The sequence below is a fragment of the Idiotropiscis lumnitzeri genome, unplaced genomic scaffold (assembly GCF_059441095.1).
Source record: "Idiotropiscis lumnitzeri isolate Australia: NSW breed Sydney's pygmy pipehorse unplaced genomic scaffold, RoL_Ilum_1.0 HiC_scaffold_38, whole genome shotgun sequence".
In the NCBI taxonomy this organism is placed as follows: Eukaryota; Metazoa; Chordata; class Actinopteri; order Syngnathiformes; family Syngnathidae; genus Idiotropiscis; species Idiotropiscis lumnitzeri.
The window spans coordinates 643,896-664,832 of record NW_028283576.1 but is presented as its reverse complement, the minus strand read 5'-3'; the positions used below and the strand labels follow the sequence as shown (position 1 = coordinate 664,832).

Genomic DNA, 20,937 nt, shown 5'->3' with positions numbered 1-20,937 from the left:
AAGCAATAACAAAGCAAACACAGTCAAGAGAGCATTACCAGCTGCCAGGATGGCAGAGCGGTCTAAGGCGTTGCGTACAGGTCGCAGTCTCCCCTGGAGGCGTGGGTTCGAATCCCGCCTCAGACAGAGCCCATTGAAAGTACCAAGCAAGAACAAAGCAAACACAGTCACGAGAGCATTACCAGTTGCCAGGATGGCGGAGCGGTCTAAGGCGTTGCGTTCAGGTCGCAGTTTCCCCAGGAGGCGTGGGTTCGAATCCCACCTCAGACAGAGCCCATTGAAAGTACCAAGCAATAACAAAGCAAACACAGTCAAGAGAGCATTACCAGCTGCCAGGATTGCAGAGCGGTCTAAGGCGTTGCGTTCAGGTCGCAGTCTCCCCTGGAGGTGTGGGTTCGAATCCCGCCTCAGACAGAGCCCATTGAAAGTACCAAGCAAGAACAAAGCAAACACAGTCAAGAGAGCATTACCAGTTGCCAGGATGGCGGAGCGTTCTAAGGCGCTGCGTTCAGGTCGCAGTCTCCCCAGGAGGCGTGGGTTCGAATCCCACTTCAGACAGTGCCCATTGAAAGTACCAAGCAAGAACAAAGCAAACACAGTCAAGAGAGCATTACCAGTTGCCAGGATGGCAGAGCGGTCTAAGGCGTTGCGTTCAGGTCGCAGTGTCCCCAGGAGGCGTGGGTTCGAATCCCACCTCAGAGAGAGCCCATTGAAAGTACCAAGCAAGAACAAAGCAAACACATTCAAGAGAGCATTACCAGGTGCCAGGATGGCGGAGCGGTCTAAGGCGTTGCGTTCAGGTCGCAGTCTCCCCAGGAGGCGTGGGTTCGAATCCCACCTCAGACAGAGCCCATTGAAAGTACCAAGCAAGAACATAGGAAACACAGTAAAGAGAGCATTACCAGTTGCCAGGATGGCGGAGCGGTCTAAGGCGTTGCCTTCAGGTCGCAGTCTCCCCAGGAGGCGTGGGTTCGAATCCCACCTCAGACAGAGCCCATTGAAAGTACCAAGCAAGAACAAAGCAAACACATTCAAGAGAGCATTACCAGGTGCCAGTATGGCGGAGCGGTCTAAGGCGTTGCGTTCAGGTCGCAGTCTCCCCAGGAGGCGTGGGTTCGAATCCCACCTCAGACAGAGCCCATTGAAAGTACCAAGCAAGAACAAAGCAAACACATTCAAGAGAGCATTACCAGGTGCCAGGATGGCGAAGCGGTGTAAGGCGTTGCGTTCAGGTCGCAGTCTCCCCAGGAGGCGTGGGTTCGAATCCCACCTCAGACAGAGCCCATTGAAAGTACCAAGCAATAACAAAGGAAACACGGTCAAGAGAGCATTACCAGTTGCCAGGATGGCGGAGCGGTCTAAGGCGTTGCGTTCAGGTCACAGTCTCCCCAGGAGGCGTGGGTTCGAATCCCACCTCAGACAGAGCCCATTGAAAGTACCAAGCAAGAACATAGGAAACACAGTAAAGAGAGCATTACCAGTTGCCAGGATGGCGGAGCGGTCTAAGGCGTTGCCTTCAGGTCGCAGTCTCCCCAGGAGGCGTGGGTTCGAATCCCACCTCAGACAGAGCCCATTGAAAGTACAAAGCAAACACAGTCAAGAGAGCATTACCAGCTGCCAGGATGGCAGAGCGGTCTAAGGCGTTGCGTTCAGGTCGCAGTCTCCCCAGTAGGCGTGGGTTCAAATCCCACCTCAGACAGTGCCCATTGAAAGTACCAAGCAATAACAAAGGAAACACGGTCAAGAGAGCATTACCAGTTGCCAGGATGGCGGAGCGGTCTAAGGCGTTGCGTTCAGGTCACAGTCTCCCCAGGAGGCGTGGGTTCGAATCCCACCTCAGACAGAGCCCATTGATAGTACCAAGCAAGAACAAAGCAAACACAGTAAAGAGAGCATTACCAGGTGCCAGGATGGCGGAGCGGTCTAAGGCGTTGCGTTCAGGTCGCAGTCTCCCCAGGAGGCGTGGGTTCGAATCCCACCTCAGACAGAGCCCATTGAAAGTACCAAGCAATAACAAAGCAAACACAGTCAAGAGAGCATTACCAGCTGCCAGGATGGCAGAGCGGTCTAAGGCGTTGCGTACAGGTCGCAGTCTCCCCTGGAGGCGTGGGTTCGAATCCCGCCTCAGACAGAGCCCATTGAAAGTACCAAGCAAGAACAAAGCAAACACAGTCACGAGAGCATTACCAGTTGCCAGGATGGCGGAGCGGTCTAAGGCGTTGCGTTCAGGTCGCAGTTTCCCCAGGAGGCGTGGGTTCGAATCCCACCTCAGACAGAGCCCATTGAAAGTACCAAGCAATAACAAAGCAAACACAGTCAAGAGAGCATTACCAGCTGCCAGGATGGCAGAGCGGTCTAAGGCGTTGCGTTCAGGTCGCAGTCTCCCCTGGAGGTGTGGGTTCGAATCCCGCCTCAGACAGAGCCCATTGAAAGTACCAAGCAAGAACAAAGCAAACACAGTCAAGAGAGCATTACCAGTTGCCAGGATGGCGGAGCGTTCTAAGGCGTTGCGTTCAGGTCGCAGTCTCCCCAGGAGGCGTGGGTTCGAATCCCACTTCAGACAGTGCCCATTGAAAGTACCAAGCAAGAACAAAGCAAACACAGTCAAGAGAGCATTACCAGTTGCCAGGATGGCAGAGCGGTCTAAGGCGTTGCGTTCAGGTCGCAGTGTCCCCAGGAGGCGTGGGTTCGAATCCCACCTCAGAGAGAGCCCATTGAAAGTACCAAGCAAGAACAAAGCAAACACATTCAAGAGAGCATTACCAGGTGCCAGGATGGCGGAGCGGTCTAAGGCGTTGCGTTCAGGTCGCAGTCTCCCCAGGAGGCGTGGGTTCGAATCCCACCTCAGACAGAGCCCATTGAAAGTACCAAGCACGAACAAAGCAAACACATTCAAGAGAGCATTACCAGGTGCCAGGATGGCGGAGCGGTCTAAGGCGTTGCGTTCAGGTCGCAGTCTCCCCAGGAGGCGTGGGTTCGAATCCCACCTCAGACAGTGCCCATTGAAAGTACCAAGCAAAAACAAAGCAAACACAGTCAAGAGAGCATTACCAGGTGCCAGGATTGCGGAGCGGTCTAAGGTGTTGTGTTCAGGTCACAGTCTCCCCAGGAGGCGTGGGTTCGAATCCCACCTCAGACAGAGCCCATTGAAAGTACCAAGCAAACACAGTCAAGAGAGCATTACCAGGTGCCAGGATTGCGGAGCGGTCTAAGGTGTTGCGTTCAGGTCACAGTCTCCCCAGGAGGCGTGGGTTCGAATCCCACCTCAGACAGAGCCCATTGAAAGTACCAAGCACGAACAAAGCAAACACATTCAAGAGAGCATTACCAGGTGCCAGGATGGCGGAGCGGTCTAAGGCGTTGCGTTCAGGTCGCAGTCTCCCCAGGAGGCGTGGGTTCGAATCCCACCTCAGACAGAGCCCATTGAAAGTACCAAGCAATAACAAAGCAAACACAGTCAAGAGAGCATTACCAGCTGCCAGGATGGCAGAGCGGTCTAAGGCGTTGCGTACAGGTCGCAGTCTCCCCTGGAGGCGTGGGTTCGAATCCCGCCTCAGACAGAGCCCATTGAAAGTACCAAGCAAGAACAAAGCAAACACAGTCACGAGAGCATTACCAGTTGCCAGGATGGCGGAGCGGTCTAAGGCGTTGCGTTCAGGTCGCAGTTTCCCCAGGAGGCGTGGGTTCGAATCCCACCTCAGACAGAGCCCATTGAAAGTACCAAGCAATAACAAAGCAAACACAGTCAAGAGAGCATTACCAGCTGCCAGGATGGCAGAGCGGTCTAAGGCGTTGCGTTCAGGTCGCAGTCTCCCCTGGAGGTGTGGGTTCGAATCCCGCCTCAGACAGAGCCCATTGAAAGTACCAAGCAAGAACAAAGCAAACACAGTCAAGAGAGCATTACCAGTTGCCAGGATGGCGGAGCGTTCTAAGGCGTTGCGTTCAGGTCGCAGTCTCCCCAGGAGGCGTGGGTTCGAATCCCACTTCAGACAGTGCCCATTGAAAGTACCAAGCAAGAACAAAGCAAACACAGTCAAGAGAGCATTACCAGTTGCCAGGATGGCAGAGCGGTCTAAGGCGTTGCGTTCAGGTCGCAGTGTCCCCAGGAGGCGTGGGTTCGAATCCCACCTCAGAGAGAGCCCATTGAAAGTACCAAGCAAGAACAAAGCAAACACATTCAAGAGAGCATTACCAGGTGCCAGGATGGCGGAGCGGTCTAAGGCGTTGCGTTCAGGTCGCAGTCTCCCCAGGAGGCGTGGGTTCGAATCCCACCTCAGACAGAGCCCATTGAAAGTACCAAGCACGAACAAAGCAAACACATTCAAGAGAGCATTACCAGGTGCCAGGATGGCGGAGCGGTCTAAGGCGTTGCGTTCAGGTCGCAGTCTCCCCAGGAGGCGTGGGTTCGAATCCCACCTCAGACAGTGCCCATTGAAAGTACCAAGCAAAAACAAAGCAAACACAGTCAAGAGAGCATTACCAGGTGCCAGGATTGCGGAGCGGTCTAAGGTGTTGTGTTCAGGTCACAGTCTCCCCAGGAGGCGTGGGTTCGAATCCCACCTCAGACAGAGCCCATTGAAAGTACCAAGCAAACACAGTCAAGAGAGCATTACCAGGTGCCAGGATTGCGGAGCGGTCTAAGGTGTTGCGTTCAGGTCACAGTCTCCCCAGGAGGCGTGGGTTCGAATCCCACCTCAGACAGAGCCCATTGAAAGTACCAAGCACGAACAAAGCAAACACATTCAAGAGAGCATTACCAGGTGCCAGGATGGCGGAGCGGTCTAAGGCGTTGCGTTCAGGTCGCAGTCTCCCCAGGAGGCGTGGGTTCGAATCCCACCTCAGACAGAGCCCATTGAAAGTACCAAGCAAGAACAAGGCAAACACATTCAAGAGAGCATTACCAGGTGCCAGGATGGCGGAGCGGTCTAAGGCGTTGCCTTCAGGTCGCAGTCTCCCCAGGAGGCGTGGGTTCTAATCCCACCTCAGACAGAGCCCATTGAAAGTACCAAGCAAGAACAAAGCAAACACATTCAAGAGAGCATTACCAGGTGCCAGGATTGCGGAGCGGTCTAAGGTGTTGCGTTCAGGTCACAGTCTCCCCAGGAGGCGTGGGTTCGAATCCCACCTCAGACAGAGCCCATTGAAAGTACCAAGCAAGAACAAAGCAAACACAGTAAAGAGAGCATTACCAGGTGCCAGGATGGCGGAGCGGTTTAAGGCGTTGCGTTCAGGTCGCAGTCTCCCCAGGAGGCGTAGGTTCGAATCCCGCCTCAGACAGAGCCCATTGAAAGTACCAAGCAAGAACAAAGCAAACACAGTCAAGAGAGCATTACCAGTTGCCAGGATGGCAGAGCGGTCTAAGGCGCTGCGTTCAGGTCGCAGTCTCCCCAGGAGGCGTGGGTTCGAATCCCGCCTCAGACAGAGCCCATTGAAAGTACCAAGCACGAACAAAGCAAACACATTCAAGAGAGCATTACCAGGTGCCAGGATGGCGGAGCGGTCTAAGGTGTTGCGTTCAGGTCGCAGTCTCCCCAGGAGGCGTGGGTTCGAATCCCACCTCAGACAGAGCCCATTGAAAGTACCAAGCAAGAACAAAGGAAACACAGTAAAGAGAGCATTAACAGTTGCCAGGATGGCGGAGCGGTCTAAGGCGCTGCGTTCAGGTCGCAGTCTCCCCAGGAAGCGTGGGTTCGAATCCCACCTCAGACAGAGCCCATTGAAAGTACAAAGCAAACACAGTCAAGAGAGCATTACCAGGTGCCAGGATGGCGGAGCGGTCTAAGGCGTTGCGTTCAGGTCGCAGTCTCCCCAGGAGGCGTGGGTTCGAATCCCACCTCAGACAGTGCCCATTGAAAGTACCAAGCAAGAACAAAGCAAACACAGTCAAGAGAGCATTACCAGTTGTCAGGATGGCGGAGCGGTCTTAGGCGCTGCGTTCAGGTCGCAGTCTCCCCAGGAGGCGTGGGTTCGAATCCCACCTCAGACAGAGCCCATTGAAAGTACCAAGCAAGAACAAAGCAAACACATTCAAGAGAGCATTACCAGGTGCCAGGATGGCGGAGCGGTCTAAGGCGTTGCGTTCAGGTCGCAGTCTCCCCAGGAGGCGTGGGTTCGAATCCCGCAGCAGACAGAGCCCATTGAAAGTACCAAGCAAGAACAAAGCAAACACATTCAAGAGAGCATTACCAGGTGCCAGGATGGCGGAGCGGTCTAAGGCGTTGCGTTCAGGTCGCAGTCTCCCCAGGAGGCGTGGGTTCGCATCCCACCTCAGACAGAGCCCATTGAAAGTACCAAGCAAGAACATAGGAAACACAGTAAAGAGAGCATTACCAGTTGCCAGGATGGCGGAGCGGTCTAAGGCGTTGCCTTCAGGTCGCAGTCTCCCCAGGAGGCGTGGGTTCGAATCCCACCTCAGACAGAGCCCATTGAAAGTACAAAGCAAACACAGTCAAGAGAGCATTACCAGCTGCCAGGATGGCAGAGCGGTCTAAGGCGTTGCGTTCAGGTCGCAGTCTCCCCAGTAGGCGTGGGTTCAAATCCCACCTCAGACAGTGCCCATTGAAAGTACCAAGCAATAACAAAGGAAACACGGTCAAGAGAGCATTACCAGTTGCCAGGATGGCGGAGCGGTCTAAGGCGTTGCGTTCAGGTCACAGTCTCCCCAGGAGGCGTGGGTTCGAATCCCACCTCAGACAGAGCCCATTGATAGTACCAAGCAAGAACAAAGCAAACACAGTAAAGAGAGCATTACCAGGTGCCAGGATGGCGGAGCGGTCTAAGGCGTTGCGTTCAGGTCGCAGTCTCCCCAGGAGGCGTGGGTTCGAATCCCACCTCAGACAGAGCCCATTGAAAGTACCAAGCAATAACAAAGCAAACACAGTCAAGAGAGCATTACCAGCTGCCAGGATGGCAGAGCGGTCTAAGGCGTTGCGTACAGGTCGCAGTCTCCCCTGGAGGCGTGGGTTCGAATCCCGCCTCAGACAGAGCCCATTGAAAGTACCAAGCAAGAACAAAGCAAACACAGTCACGAGAGCATTACCAGTTGCCAGGATGGCGGAGCGGTCTAAGGCGTTGCGTTCAGGTCGCAGTTTCCCCAGGAGGCGTGGGTTCGAATCCCACCTCAGACAGAGCCCATTGAAAGTACCAAGCAATAACAAAGCAAACACAGTCAAGAGAGCATTACCAGCTGCCAGGATTGCAGAGCGGTCTAAGGCGTTGCGTTCAGGTCGCAGTCTCCCCTGGAGGTGTGGGTTCGAATCCCGCCTCAGACAGAGCCCATTGAAAGTACCAAGCAAGAACAAAGCAAACACAGTCAAGAGAGCATTACCAGTTGCCAGGATGGCGGAGCGTTCTAAGGCGCTGCGTTCAGGTCGCAGTCTCCCCAGGAGGCGTGGGTTCGAATCCCACTTCAGACAGTGCCCATTGAAAGTACCAAGCAAGAACAAAGCAAACACAGTCAAGAGAGCATTACCAGTTGCCAGGATGGCAGAGCGGTCTAAGGCGTTGCGTTCAGGTCGCAGTGTCCCCAGGAGGCGTGGGTTCGAATCCCACCTCAGAGAGAGCCCATTGAAAGTACCAAGCAAGAACAAAGCAAACACATTCAAGAGAGCATTACCAGGTGCCAGGATGGCGGAGCGGTCTAAGGCGTTGCGTTCAGGTCGCAGTCTCCCCAGGAGGCGTGGGTTCGAATCCCACCTCAGACAGAGCCCATTGAAAGTACCAAGCAAGAACATAGGAAACACAGTAAAGAGAGCATTACCAGTTGCCAGGATGGCGGAGCGGTCTAAGGCGTTGCCTTCAGGTCGCAGTCTCCCCAGGAGGCGTGGGTTCGAATCCCACCTCAGACAGAGCCCATTGAAAGTACCAAGCAAGAACAAAGCAAACACATTCAAGAGAGCATTACCAGGTGCCAGTATGGCGGAGCGGTCTAAGGCGTTGCGTTCAGGTCGCAGTCTCCCCAGGAGGCGTGGGTTCGAATCCCACCTCAGACAGAGCCCATTGAAAGTACCAAGCAAGAACAAAGCAAACACATTCAAGAGAGCATTACCAGGTGCCAGGATGGCGAAGCGGTGTAAGGCGTTGCGTTCAGGTCGCAGTCTCCCCAGGAGGCGTGGGTTCGAATCCCACCTCAGACAGAGCCCATTGAAAGTACCAAGCAATAACAAAGGAAACACGGTCAAGAGAGCATTACCAGTTGCCAGGATGGCGGAGCGGTCTAAGGCGTTGCGTTCAGGTCACAGTCTCCCCAGGAGGCGTGGGTTCGAATCCCACCTCAGACAGAGCCCATTGAAAGTACCAAGCAAGAACATAGGAAACACAGTAAAGAGAGCATTACCAGTTGCCAGGATGGCGGAGCGGTCTAAGGCGTTGCCTTCAGGTCGCAGTCTCCCCAGGAGGCGTGGGTTCGAATCCCACCTCAGACAGAGCCCATTGAAAGTACAAAGCAAACACAGTCAAGAGAGCATTACCAGCTGCCAGGATGGCAGAGCGGTCTAAGGCGTTGCGTTCAGGTCGCAGTCTCCCCAGTAGGCGTGGGTTCAAATCCCACCTCAGACAGTGCCCATTGAAAGTACCAAGCAATAACAAAGGAAACACGGTCAAGAGAGCATTACCAGTTGCCAGGATGGCGGAGCGGTCTAAGGCGTTGCGTTCAGGTCACAGTCTCCCCAGGAGGCGTGGGTTCGAATCCCACCTCAGACAGAGCCCATTGATAGTACCAAGCAAGAACAAAGCAAACACAGTAAAGAGAGCATTACCAGGTGCCAGGATGGCGGAGCGGTCTAAGGCGTTGCGTTCAGGTCGCAGTCTCCCCAGGAGGCGTGGGTTCGAATCCCACCTCAGACAGAGCCCATTGAAAGTACCAAGCAATAACAAAGCAAACACAGTCAAGAGAGCATTACCAGCTGCCAGGATGGCAGAGCGGTCTAAGGCGTTGCGTACAGGTCGCAGTCTCCCCTGGAGGCGTGGGTTCGAATCCCGCCTCAGACAGAGCCCATTGAAAGTACCAAGCAAGAACAAAGCAAACACAGTCACGAGAGCATTACCAGTTGCCAGGATGGCGGAGCGGTCTAAGGCGTTGCGTTCAGGTCGCAGTTTCCCCAGGAGGCGTGGGTTCGAATCCCACCTCAGACAGAGCCCATTGAAAGTACCAAGCAATAACAAAGCAAACACAGTCAAGAGAGCATTACCAGCTGCCAGGATGGCAGAGCGGTCTAAGGCGTTGCGTTCAGGTCGCAGTCTCCCCTGGAGGTGTGGGTTCGAATCCCGCCTCAGACAGAGCCCATTGAAAGTACCAAGCAAGAACAAAGCAAACACAGTCAAGAGAGCATTACCAGTTGCCAGGATGGCGGAGCGTTCTAAGGCGTTGCGTTCAGGTCGCAGTCTCCCCAGGAGGCGTGGGTTCGAATCCCACTTCAGACAGTGCCCATTGAAAGTACCAAGCAAGAACAAAGCAAACACAGTCAAGAGAGCATTACCAGTTGCCAGGATGGCAGAGCGGTCTAAGGCGTTGCGTTCAGGTCGCAGTGTCCCCAGGAGGCGTGGGTTCGAATCCCACCTCAGAGAGAGCCCATTGAAAGTACCAAGCAAGAACAAAGCAAACACATTCAAGAGAGCATTACCAGGTGCCAGGATGGCGGAGCGGTCTAAGGCGTTGCGTTCAGGTCGCAGTCTCCCCAGGAGGCGTGGGTTCGAATCCCACCTCAGACAGAGCCCATTGAAAGTACCAAGCACGAACAAAGCAAACACATTCAAGAGAGCATTACCAGGTGCCAGGATGGCGGAGCGGTCTAAGGCGTTGCGTTCAGGTCGCAGTCTCCCCAGGAGGCGTGGGTTCGAATCCCACCTCAGACAGTGCCCATTGAAAGTACCAAGCAAAAACAAAGCAAACACAGTCAAGAGAGCATTACCAGGTGCCAGGATTGCGGAGCGGTCTAAGGTGTTGTGTTCAGGTCACAGTCTCCCCAGGAGGCGTGGGTTCGAATCCCACCTCAGACAGAGCCCATTGAAAGTACCAAGCAAACACAGTCAAGAGAGCATTACCAGGTGCCAGGATTGCGGAGCGGTCTAAGGTGTTGCGTTCAGGTCACAGTCTCCCCAGGAGGCGTGGGTTCGAATCCCACCTCAGACAGAGCCCATTGAAAGTACCAAGCACGAACAAAGCAAACACATTCAAGAGAGCATTACCAGGTGCCAGGATGGCGGAGCGGTCTAAGGCGTTGCGTTCAGGTCGCAGTCTCCCCAGGAGGCGTGGGTTCGAATCCCACCTCAGACAGAGCCCATTGAAAGTACCAAGCAAGAACAAGGCAAACACATTCAAGAGAGCATTACCAGGTGCCAGGATGGCGGAGCGGTCTAAGGCGTTGCCTTCAGGTCGCAGTCTCCCCAGGAGGCGTGGGTTCTAATCCCACCTCAGACAGAGCCCATTGAAAGTACCAAGCAAGAACAAAGCAAACACATTCAAGAGAGCATTACCAGGTGCCAGGATTGCGGAGCGGTCTAAGGTGTTGCGTTCAGGTCACAGTCTCCCCAGGAGGCGTGGGTTCGAATCCCACCTCAGACAGAGCCCATTGAAAGTACCAAGCAAGAACAAAGCAAACACAGTAAAGAGAGCATTACCAGGTGCCAGGATGGCGGAGCGGTTTAAGGCGTTGCGTTCAGGTCGCAGTCTCCCCAGGAGGCGTAGGTTCGAATCCCGCCTCAGACAGAGCCCATTGAAAGTACCAAGCAAGAACAAAGCAAACACAGTCAAGAGAGCATTACCAGTTGCCAGGATGGCAGAGCGGTCTAAGGCGCTGCGTTCAGGTCGCAGTCTCCCCAGGAGGCGTGGGTTCGAATCCCGCCTCAGACAGAGCCCATTGAAAGTACCAAGCACGAACAAAGCAAACACATTCAAGAGAGCATTACCAGGTGCCAGGATGGCGGAGCGGTCTAAGGTGTTGCGTTCAGGTCGCAGTCTCCCCAGGAGGCGTGGGTTCGAATCCCACCTCAGACAGAGCCCATTGAAAGTACCAAGCAAGAACAAAGGAAACACAGTAAAGAGAGCATTAACAGTTGCCAGGATGGCGGAGCGGTCTAAGGCGCTGCGTTCAGGTCGCAGTCTCCCCAGGAAGCGTGGGTTCGAATCCCACCTCAGACAGAGCCCATTGAAAGTACAAAGCAAACACAGTCAAGAGAGCATTACCAGGTGCCAGGATGGCGGAGCGGTCTAAGGCGTTGCGTTCAGGTCGCAGTCTCCCCAGGAGGCGTGGGTTCGAATCCCACCTCAGACAGTGCCCATTGAAAGTACCAAGCAAGAACAAAGCAAACACAGTCAAGAGAGCATTACCAGTTGTCAGGATGGCGGAGCGGTCTTAGGCGCTGCGTTCAGGTCGCAGTCTCCCCAGGAGGCGTGGGTTCGAATCCCACCTCAGACAGAGCCCATTGAAAGTACCAAGCAAGAACAAAGCAAACACATTCAAGAGAGCATTACCAGGTGCCAGGATGGCGGAGCGGTCTAAGGCGTTGCGTTCAGGTCGCAGTCTCCCCAGGAGGCGTGGGTTCGAATCCCGCAGCAGACAGAGCCCATTGAAAGTACCAAGCAAGAACAAAGCAAACACATTCAAGAGAGCATTACCAGGTGCCAGGATGGCGGAGCGGTCTAAGGCGTTGCGTTCAGGTCGCAGTCTCCCCAGGAGGCGTGGGTTCGCATCCCACCTCAGACAGAGCCCATTGAAAGTACCAAGCAATAAAAAATGAAACAGAGTCAAGAGAGCATTACCAGTTGCCAGAATGGCGGAGCGGTCTAAGGCGTTGCGTTCAGGTCGCAGTCTCCCCAGGAGGCGTGGTTTCGAATTCCACCTCAGACAGAGCCCATTGAAAGTACCAAGCAAGAACAAAGCAAACACATTCAAGAGAGCATTACCAGGTGCCAGGATGGCGGAGCGGTCTAAGGCGTTGCCTTCAGGTCGCAGTCTCCCCAGGAGGCGTGGGTTCTAATCCCACCTCAGACAGAGCCCATTGAAAGTACCAAGCAAGAACAAAGCAAACACATTCAAGAGAGCATTACCAGGTGCCAGGATTGCGGAGCGGTCTAAGGTGTTGCGTTCAGGTCACAGTCTCCCCAGGAGGCGTGGGTTCGAATCCCACCTCAGACAGAGCCCATTGAAAGTACCAAGCAAAAACAAAGCAAACACAGTCAAGAGAGCATTACCAGCTGCCAGGATGGCGGAGCGGTCTAAGGCGTTGCGTTCAGGTCGCAGTCTCCCCAGGAGGCGTGGGTTCGAATCCCGCCTCAGACATAGCCCATAGAAAGTACCAAGCAAGAACAAAGCAAACACAGTCAAGAGAGCATTACCAGGTGCCAGGATGGCGGAGCGGTCTAAGGCGCTGCGTTCAGGTCGCAGTCTCCCCAGGAGGCGTGGGTTCGAATCCCGCCTCAGACAGAGCCCATTGAAAGTACCAAGCACGAACAAAGCAAACACATTCAAGAGAGCATTACCAGGTGCCAGGATGGCGGAGCGGTCTAAGGTGTTGCGTTCAGGTCGCAGTCTCCCCAGGAGGCGTGGGTTCGAATCCCACCTCAGACAGAGCCCATTGAAAGTACCAAGCAAGAACAAAGGAAACACAGTAAAGAGAGCATTAACAGTTGCCAGGATGGCGGAGCGGTCTAAGGCGCTGCGTTCAGGTCGCAGTCTCCCCAGGAAGCGTGGGTTCGAATCCCACCTCAGACAGAGCCCATTGAAAGTACAAAGCAAACACAGTCAAGAGAGCATTACCAGGTGCCAGGATGGCGGAGCGGTCTAAGGCGTTGCGTTCAGGTCGCAGTCTCCCCAGGAGGCGTAGGTTCGAATCCCGCCTCAGACAGAGCCCATTGAAAGTACCAAGCAAGAACAAAGCAAACACAGTCAAGAGAGCATTACCAGTTGCCAGGATGGCAGAGCGGTCTAAGGCGCTGCGTTCAGGTCGCAGTCTCCCCAGGAGGCGTGGGTTCGAATCCCGCCTCAGACAGAGCCCATTGAAAGTACCAAGCACGAACAAAGCAAACACATTCAAGAGAGCATTACCAGGTGCCAGGATGGCGGAGCGGTCTAAGGTGTTGCGTTCAGGTCGCAGTCTCCCCAGGAGGCGTGGGTTCGAATCCCACCTCAGACAGAGCCCATTGAAAGTACCAAGCAAGAACAAAGGAAACACAGTAAAGAGAGCATTAACAGTTGCCAGGATGGCGGAGCGGTCTAAGGCGCTGCGTTCAGGTCGCAGTCTCCCCAGGAAGCGTGGGTTCGAATCCCACCTCAGACAGAGCCCATTGAAAGTACAAAGCAAACACAGTCAAGAGAGCATTACCAGGTGCCAGGATGGCGGAGCGGTCTAAGGCGTTGCGTTCAGGTCGCAGTCTCCCCAGGAGGCGTGGGTTCGAATCCCACCTCAGACAGTGCCCATTGAAAGTACCAAGCAAGAACAAAGCAAACACAGTCAAGAGAGCATTACCAGTTGTCAGGATGGCGGAGCGGTCTTAGGCGTTGCGTTCAGGTCGCAGTCTCCCCAGGAGGCGTGGGTTCGAATCCCACCTCAGACAGAGCCCATTGAAAGTACCAAGCAAGAACAAAGCAAACACATTCAAGAGAGCATTACCAGGTGCCAGGATGGCGGAGCGGTCTAAGGCGTTGCGTTCAGGTCGCAGTCTCCCCAGGAGGCGTGGGTTCGAATCCCGCAGCAGACAGAGCCCATTGAAAGTACCAAGCAAGAACAAAGCAAACACATTCAAGAGAGCATTACCAGGTGCCAGGATGGCGGAGCGGTCTAAGGCGTTGCGTTCAGGTCGCAGTCTCCCCAGGAGGCGTGGGTTCGCATCCCACCTCAGACAGAGCCCATTGAAAGTACCAAGCAATAAAAAATGAAACAGAGTCAAGAGAGCATTACCAGTTGCCAGAATGGCGGAGCGGTCTAAGGCGTTGCGTTCAGGTCGCAGTCTCCCCAGGAGGCGTGGTTTCGAATTCCACCTCAGACAGAGCCCATTGAAAGTACCAAGCAAGAACAAAGCAAACACATTCAAGAGAGCATTACCAGGTGCCAGGATGGCGGAGCGGTCTAAGGCGTTGCCTTCAGGTCGCAGTCTCCCCAGGAGGCGTGGGTTCTAATCCCACCTCAGACAGAGCCCATTGAAAGTACCAAGCAAGAACAAAGCAAACACATTCAAGAGAGCATTACCAGGTGCCAGGATTGCGGAGCGGTCTAAGGTGTTGCGTTCAGGTCACAGTCTCCCCAGGAGGCGTGGGTTCGAATCCCACCTCAGACAGAGCCCATTGAAAGTACCAAGCAAAAACAAAGCAAACACAGTCAAGAGAGCATTACCAGCTGCCAGGATGGCGGAGCGGTCTAAGGCGTTGCGTTCAGGTCGCAGTCTCCCCAGGAGGCGTGGGTTCGAATCCCGCCTCAGACATAGCCCATAGAAAGTACCAAGCAAGAACAAAGCAAACACAGTCAAGAGAGCATTACCAGGTGCCAGGATGGCGGAGCGGTCTAAGGCGTTGCCTTCAGGTCGCAGTCTCCCCAGGAGGCGTGGGTTCTAATCCCACCTCAGACAGAGCCCATTGAAAGTACCAAGCAAGAACAAAGCAAACACATTCAAGAGAGCATTACCAGGTGCCAGGATTGCGGAGCGGTCTAAGGTGTTGCGTTCAGGTCACAGTCTCCCCAGGAGGCGTGGGTTCGAATCCCACCTCAGACAGAGCCCATTGAAAGTACCAAGCAAGAACAAAGCAAACACATTCAAGAGAGCATTACCAGGTGCCAGGATGGCGGAGCGGTCTAAGGCGTCTCCTTCACGTCGCAGTCTCCCCAGGAGGCGTGGGTTCTAATCCCACCTCAGACAGAGCCCATTGAAAGTACCAAGCAAGAACAAAGCAAACACATTCAAGAGAGCATTACCAGGTGCCAGGATTGCGGAGCGGTCTAAGGTGTTGCGTTCAGGTCACAGTCTCCCCAGGAGGCGTGGGTTCGAATCCCACCTCAGACAGAGCCCATTGAAAGTACCAAGCAAGAACAAAGCAAACACAGTAAAGAGAGCATTACCAGGTGCCAGGATGGCGGAGCGGTCTAAGGCGTTGCGTTCAGGTCGCAGTCTCCCCAGGAGGCGTGGGTTCGAATCCCACCTCAGACAGTGCCCATTGAAAGTACCAAGCAAGAACAAAGCAAACACAGTCAAGAGAGCATTACCAGTTGTCAGGATGGCGGAGCGGTCTTAGGCGTTGCGTTCAGGTCGCAGTCTCCCCAGGAGGCGTGGGTTCGAATCCCACCTCAGACAGAGCCCATTGAAAGTACCAAGCAAGAACAAAGCAAACACATTCAAGAGAGCATTACCAGGTGCCAGGATGGCGGAGCGGTCTAAGGCGTTGCGTTCAGGTCGCAGTCTCCCCAGGAGGCGTGGGTTCGAATCCCGCAGCAGACAGAGCCCATTGAAAGTACCAAGCAAGAACAAAGCAAACACATTCAAGAGAGCATTACCAGGTGCCAGGATGGCGGAGCGGTCTAAGGCGTTGCGTTCAGGTCGCAGTCTCCCCAGGAGGCGTGGGTTCGAATCCCACCTCAGACAGTGCCCATTGAAAGTACCAAGCAAGAACAAAGCAAACACAGTCAAGAGAGCATTACCAGTTGTCAGGATGGCGGAGCGGTCTTAGGCGTTGCGTTCAGGTCGCAGTCTCCCCAGGAGGCGTGGGTTCGAATCCCACCTCAGACAGAGCCCATTGAAAGTACCAAGCAAGAACAAAGCAAACACATTCAAGAGAGCATTACCAGGTGCCAGGATGGCGGAGCGGTCTAAGGCGTTGCGTTCAGGTCGCAGTCTCCCCAGGAGGCGTGGGTTCGAATCCCGCAGCAGACAGAGCCCATTGAAAGTACCAAGCAAGAACAAAGCAAACACATTCAAGAGAGCATTACCAGGTGCCAGGATGGCGGAGCGGTCTAAGGCGTTGCGTTCAGGTCGCAGTCTCCCCAGGAGGCGTCGGTTCGAATCCCACCTCAGAGAGAGCCCATTGAAACTACCAAGCAAGAACAAAGCAAACACATTCAAGAGAGCATTACCAGGTGCCAGGATGGCGGAGCGGTCTAAGGCGTTGCGTTCAGGTCGCAGTCTCCCCAGGAGGCGTGGGTTCTAATCCCACCTCAGACAGAGCCCATTGAAAGTACCAAGCAAGAACAAAGCAAACACATTCAAGAGAGCATTACCAGGTGCCAGGATTGCGGAGCGGTCTAAGGTGTTGCGTTCAGGTCACAGTCTCCCCAGGAGGCGTGGGTTCGAATCCCACCTCAGACAGAGCCCATTGAAAGTACCAAGCAAGAACAAAGCAAACACATTCAAGAGAGCATTACCAGGTGCCAGGATGGCGGAGCGGTCTAAGGCGTCTCCTTCACGTCGCAGTCTCCCCAGGAGGCGTGGGTTCTAATCCCACCTCAGACAGAGCCCATTGAAAGTACCAAGCAAGAACAAAGCAAACACATTCAAGAGAGCATTACCAGGTGCCAGGATTGCGGAGCGGTCTAAGGTGTTGCGTTCAGGTCACAGTCTCCCCAGGAGGCGTGGGTTCGAATCCCACCTCAGACAGAGCCCATTGAAAGTACCAAGCAAGAACAAAGCAAACACAGTAAAGAGAGCATTACCAGGTGCCAGGATGGCGGAGCGGTCTAAGGCGTTGCGTTCAGGTCGCAGTCTCCCCAGGAGGCGTGGGTTCGAATCCCACCTCAGACAGTGCCCATTGAAAGTACCAAGCAAGAACAAAGCAAACACAGTCAAGAGAGCATTACCAGTTGTCAGGATGGCGGAGCGGTCTTAGGCGTTGCGTTCAGGTCGCAGTCTCCCCAGGAGGCGTGGGTTCGAATCCCACCTCAGACAGAGCCCATTGAAAGTACCAAGCAAGAACAAAGCAAACACATTCAAGAGAGCATTACCAGGTGCCAGGATGGCGGAGCGGTCTAAGGCGTTGCGTTCAGGTCGCAGTCTCCCCAGGAGGCGTGGGTTCGAATCCCGCAGCAGACAGAGCCCATTGAAAGTACCAAGCAAGAACAAAGCAAACACATTCAAGAGAGCATTACCAGGTGCCAGGATGGCGGAGCGGTCTAAGGCGTTGCGTTCAGGTCGCAGTCTCCCCAGGAGGCGTCGGTTCGAATCCCACCTCAGAGAGAGCCCATTGAAACTACCAAGCAAGAACAAAGCAAACACATTCAAGAGAGCATTACCAGGTGCCAGGATGGCGGAGCGGTCTAAGGCGTTGCGTTCAGGTCGCAGTCTCCCCAGGAGGCGTGGGTTCGAATCCCACCTCAGACAAAGCCGATTGAAAGACCAAGACCTACAAAAAAGTCTCTTGGAGCAATGAGCTAGGTTTTACAGGAAGTCGGCCATTTTGAATTTACTTAAAAGGGGGCGGGTCACCACAATGGACTTTGTGTAGAAATTATTATTGGGGCCCAAGCAGCGACCGCGGCGAGGTCCCTATTGTTTATGTAGAAATTATTATTAGGGCCCGAGCAGCGACCGCTACGAGGTCCCTATTGTTATTATGGAAATTATTATTATTATTATTATTAGGGCCCGAGCAGTGACCGCTGCGAGGTCCCTATTGTTATTAGGGCCCGAGCTGCGACGGCTGCGAGGTCCCTATTGTTTTTGTAGAAAATATTATTACTTTTATTATCATTATTATTATTATTATTATTAGGGCCTGAGCAGCGAAGTCCCTATTGTTTTTGTAGAAATTATTATTATTATTATTTTTCCGATTGTTCGATTGCATTTTTGACCCCCGAAACATGCACAAAAATTCACCAAACTTGGCAGTCTCATCGGGCATGGCGAAAAATTTGATATTTTAACGTCTAATATGAACAGGAAGTGAGTTATGAATTTTTGAAAGTCCGACTTTTGCCCTTTTTTGCATGTTTACAGGGGTCATTCTTTTGCACCCTGATCCTAAAGGCTTCATCTGATTGCCTTAAAATTCTGTCTGTAGCATCTTAAGACCTGGGACAAACACTGGGGCTAAAATTTTTTGTTTCCGAAATACTATATGACGGGGGCGGGGCTTCGAAGTTTTCACTTAAGATTTCCTTCGCCGCAATTGACAAAATGCTTAATAACTCTCTTGCACATGCTGCTAAAAATCCAAAACTTCACATGTACATAAAGAGTCGGTACCTGAAAACATCTATATGTTTATATTCAGTTATACACCTTGCGCCAATCAATATAATTTTTTACATTTTGACGTACTGCACGGTGCCCTTTTAACGAATCCCATTGAAAATTGGCTAGAAAAGACTCAAGACATTGATCTTACTCTATCCCTATTTTTGTGACTTTCCTTCGAAGGGCGTGGCTATTACGGTGCCGCAGAGTCTGATTATTCTCCGTGGCAACAAAAGTTCCTGCAAAATGATTCAGATGATCCATCTTCTCGAAATTTTTCACATTTGAGGATATTCAGGCCCTGAAGACGGCTGCCAACTTATTTTTGATCGCAATGGTAGCGCCACCAACTGGTTAAAACAAATACAAATTATTTTCGTTGATGTTTTTCTCCGGGCAGGTTAACAAAATCTACCTTATATTTGCTCGGATAAGTGTTTAAGCCTTGAGGATGTCACAATACGAAAGTCTTTCGCCTTCTTCAGAGTGTCACATGATGGTGTCTTGTGGCCCGTCTTTATCAGCTGATGTTCCATGAGGGCGTGACTTACCTGTCACAAGAATGAAGGCAAGTCACGCCCCCCGCTGTCCGTTCACTCCGCCAAGATGCTGCTCCAGGTGGTAGAGAGGATGAAGGCTCCCTTGTCTCTGTTCATGGTTTTTATGCCTCGCTTGCAGATCTCAATGGCCTCTCTGATCCAGCGCTGTTGTTTGTTCTCTTCGGTGCGGATGACCCTGCCCTTCTCCCGGTCCATGATGTGGTTTTCCCTTTTGCAGTGGTCAGTGATTGCTGATTTGTAATGTTCATGTTGTGCTTGTTCTTTTACTGCTCTGATTTTTCATTTTTTTGACAGGTAAGTCACACCCTCATGGAACATCAGCTGTTAAAGACGGGTCTGTGACGGTTCGGGCCGGGGAGGAGGGCGTGGCAGTTCTGTTTGTTACAGGTTCACGATCCACCCAGCCAGGCTCTCCTCCGGAGAAAGTGGGCGTCGGCTCCGGCGCACCTGCAGCTCGTTGCCGGCAATCAGCGCCGGCTTAAGAACCAGCCACGCCAGGAGTCCGACGCCGGATTATCTTGTCACCTCACGTGGTACTGGCTCATGTCTCGTCTTGTTTCCCGTTCGCCTGACTCGCCTTGCTCTCGTGCTTGCTTGACCCCTGCTCTGCCGTCTCCCCCCTCTAGCCGACCTGAACCCGTCTGGTCCCGCTCCGCACGCCAGCGCCTCCGAGATCCCGCCCGGCAAACATCCCGCCAGCGCTCTCCGCTCCGCCGTGCTTCGCGCTACCACGCCAGCCCGACTTCGCCTCCCGACGCGTCTCGCTCGACCGCACCCTCGTCCGCGCCACCCGGCACTTGCCCGTCGGCTTCCTTCGACGTTGTCCTGGACGACGCCTGCCTTGTGGTGAACTCTCTCCAGCTCGCATCCCCACTCCAGCCCTCAATAAACCCTGTTTCCCACTCACCTGTCGCTTCCGGGTCCTCCTTCCTTCCCTCACGGTTCGTAGAACCGCGACAGAATAATCCGGCCAAGTTAATGGACCCCGCGACCACGGACCCCCTGGGCGAAACGCTTGCCCACCAGGGCAGCGTGCTCGAGCGCCATGATCGAATGCTGCAGGAAGTTCCGGGCTCTCTCCAGGTCATCCAACACCAGCTCTCGCACCTCTCTAACCAGGTGGGTTCACTCGCTCCCCCCTCCAACCTCCCCAGGGACGCGACCCTGGCCCCCCCGGCCGCCGCATTGCATTATGCGGGCGGTCGAGAGCCCCACGTTCCTACTCCCGAACCCTACTCCGGGGACTTGGGCTCGTGTAGCCAATTCTTACTCAGCACTTCCCTGGTTTTCGACCTCCAGCCCCACAGTTACGCTACCGAGCGGGCCAGGATCGCCTATACCATCAACTTGCTTCGCGGCCGCGCCGCCAAGTGGGCAACCGCATTGTGGGAGGCGGCGTCTCCTGCGATGTCGACTTACGCGGATTTCAGCCAGGAGTTACGCCGTGTCTTCGACCACCCGGTGCAGGGGCGCGAGGCGTCCCGCCGGCTTCTCTCCCTCCGACAGGGTTCCCGCTCCGCGGCCGATTTCTCGGTGGAATTCCGCATCCTGGCCCACGAGAGCCGTTGGAACGAGCCGGCTCTCCGCGAGGCGTTTCTCAACGGGTTGACCGACGCCCTCAAGGACGAGCTGGCGATCCGAGACGAAACCACGACGCTCGAAGAACTAATCGCCCTGGCCATCAAGGTGGACCATCGGTTGCGGGACCGGCAGGCTGATCGTTTCCGACGCCCCGCCAGAGTCGCCGCCCGGGCAGCCATTCCCCGACCCGAGGTTCGCTCGCCATCGCCGGTTCAGCTATCCACCGGCGCGGAGGAACCGATGCAGGTAGGAAGAACTACTCTGGACCCTCTGGAGCGCCAGCGCCGTCGGTCCCATCAGCTCTGCCTGTATTGCGGCCTCCCCGGCCACTTCTTGATCCACTGTCCCAGTAACCCAAAAGAGCAGGCTCGTCGCTGAGGGAGAGCCCAACGCCGAGCCTGCTGGTCTCCGCTTCTGGCTCTTCTTCCCGGATGTCCATCTCCGCCCGGCTGCTGGGTCCACACACCCCCCGCTCGGTCACCGCGCTGGTCGACTCGGGGGCCGACGGCAGCTTCTTGGACCTGACCCTTGCCCGCCAGCTCGGCATCACCATGGAACCCATTCTGTCTCCCCGAAGAGTGGTCGCGCTGGACGGACATCTCATCGCCCGGGTCTCCCAACAGACCGCTCCCCTGACCCTCA

The 20,937-nt window shown here is 54.3% G+C and overlaps 1 long non-coding RNA gene across 1 annotated transcript; it reads left to right on the top strand.

The window, feature by feature from the left end:
- The first annotated feature begins 19,078 nt into the window (after positions 1-19,078).
- On the top strand, positions 19,079-19,620 carry LOC148315800 (uncharacterized). Its single transcript, XR_015840568.1, has 2 exons — positions 19,079-19,247; positions 19,341-19,620. It is a non-coding gene; the product is annotated as an uncharacterized LOC148315800 (long non-coding RNA).
- The last annotated feature ends 1,317 nt before the right edge of the window (positions 19,621-20,937 follow it).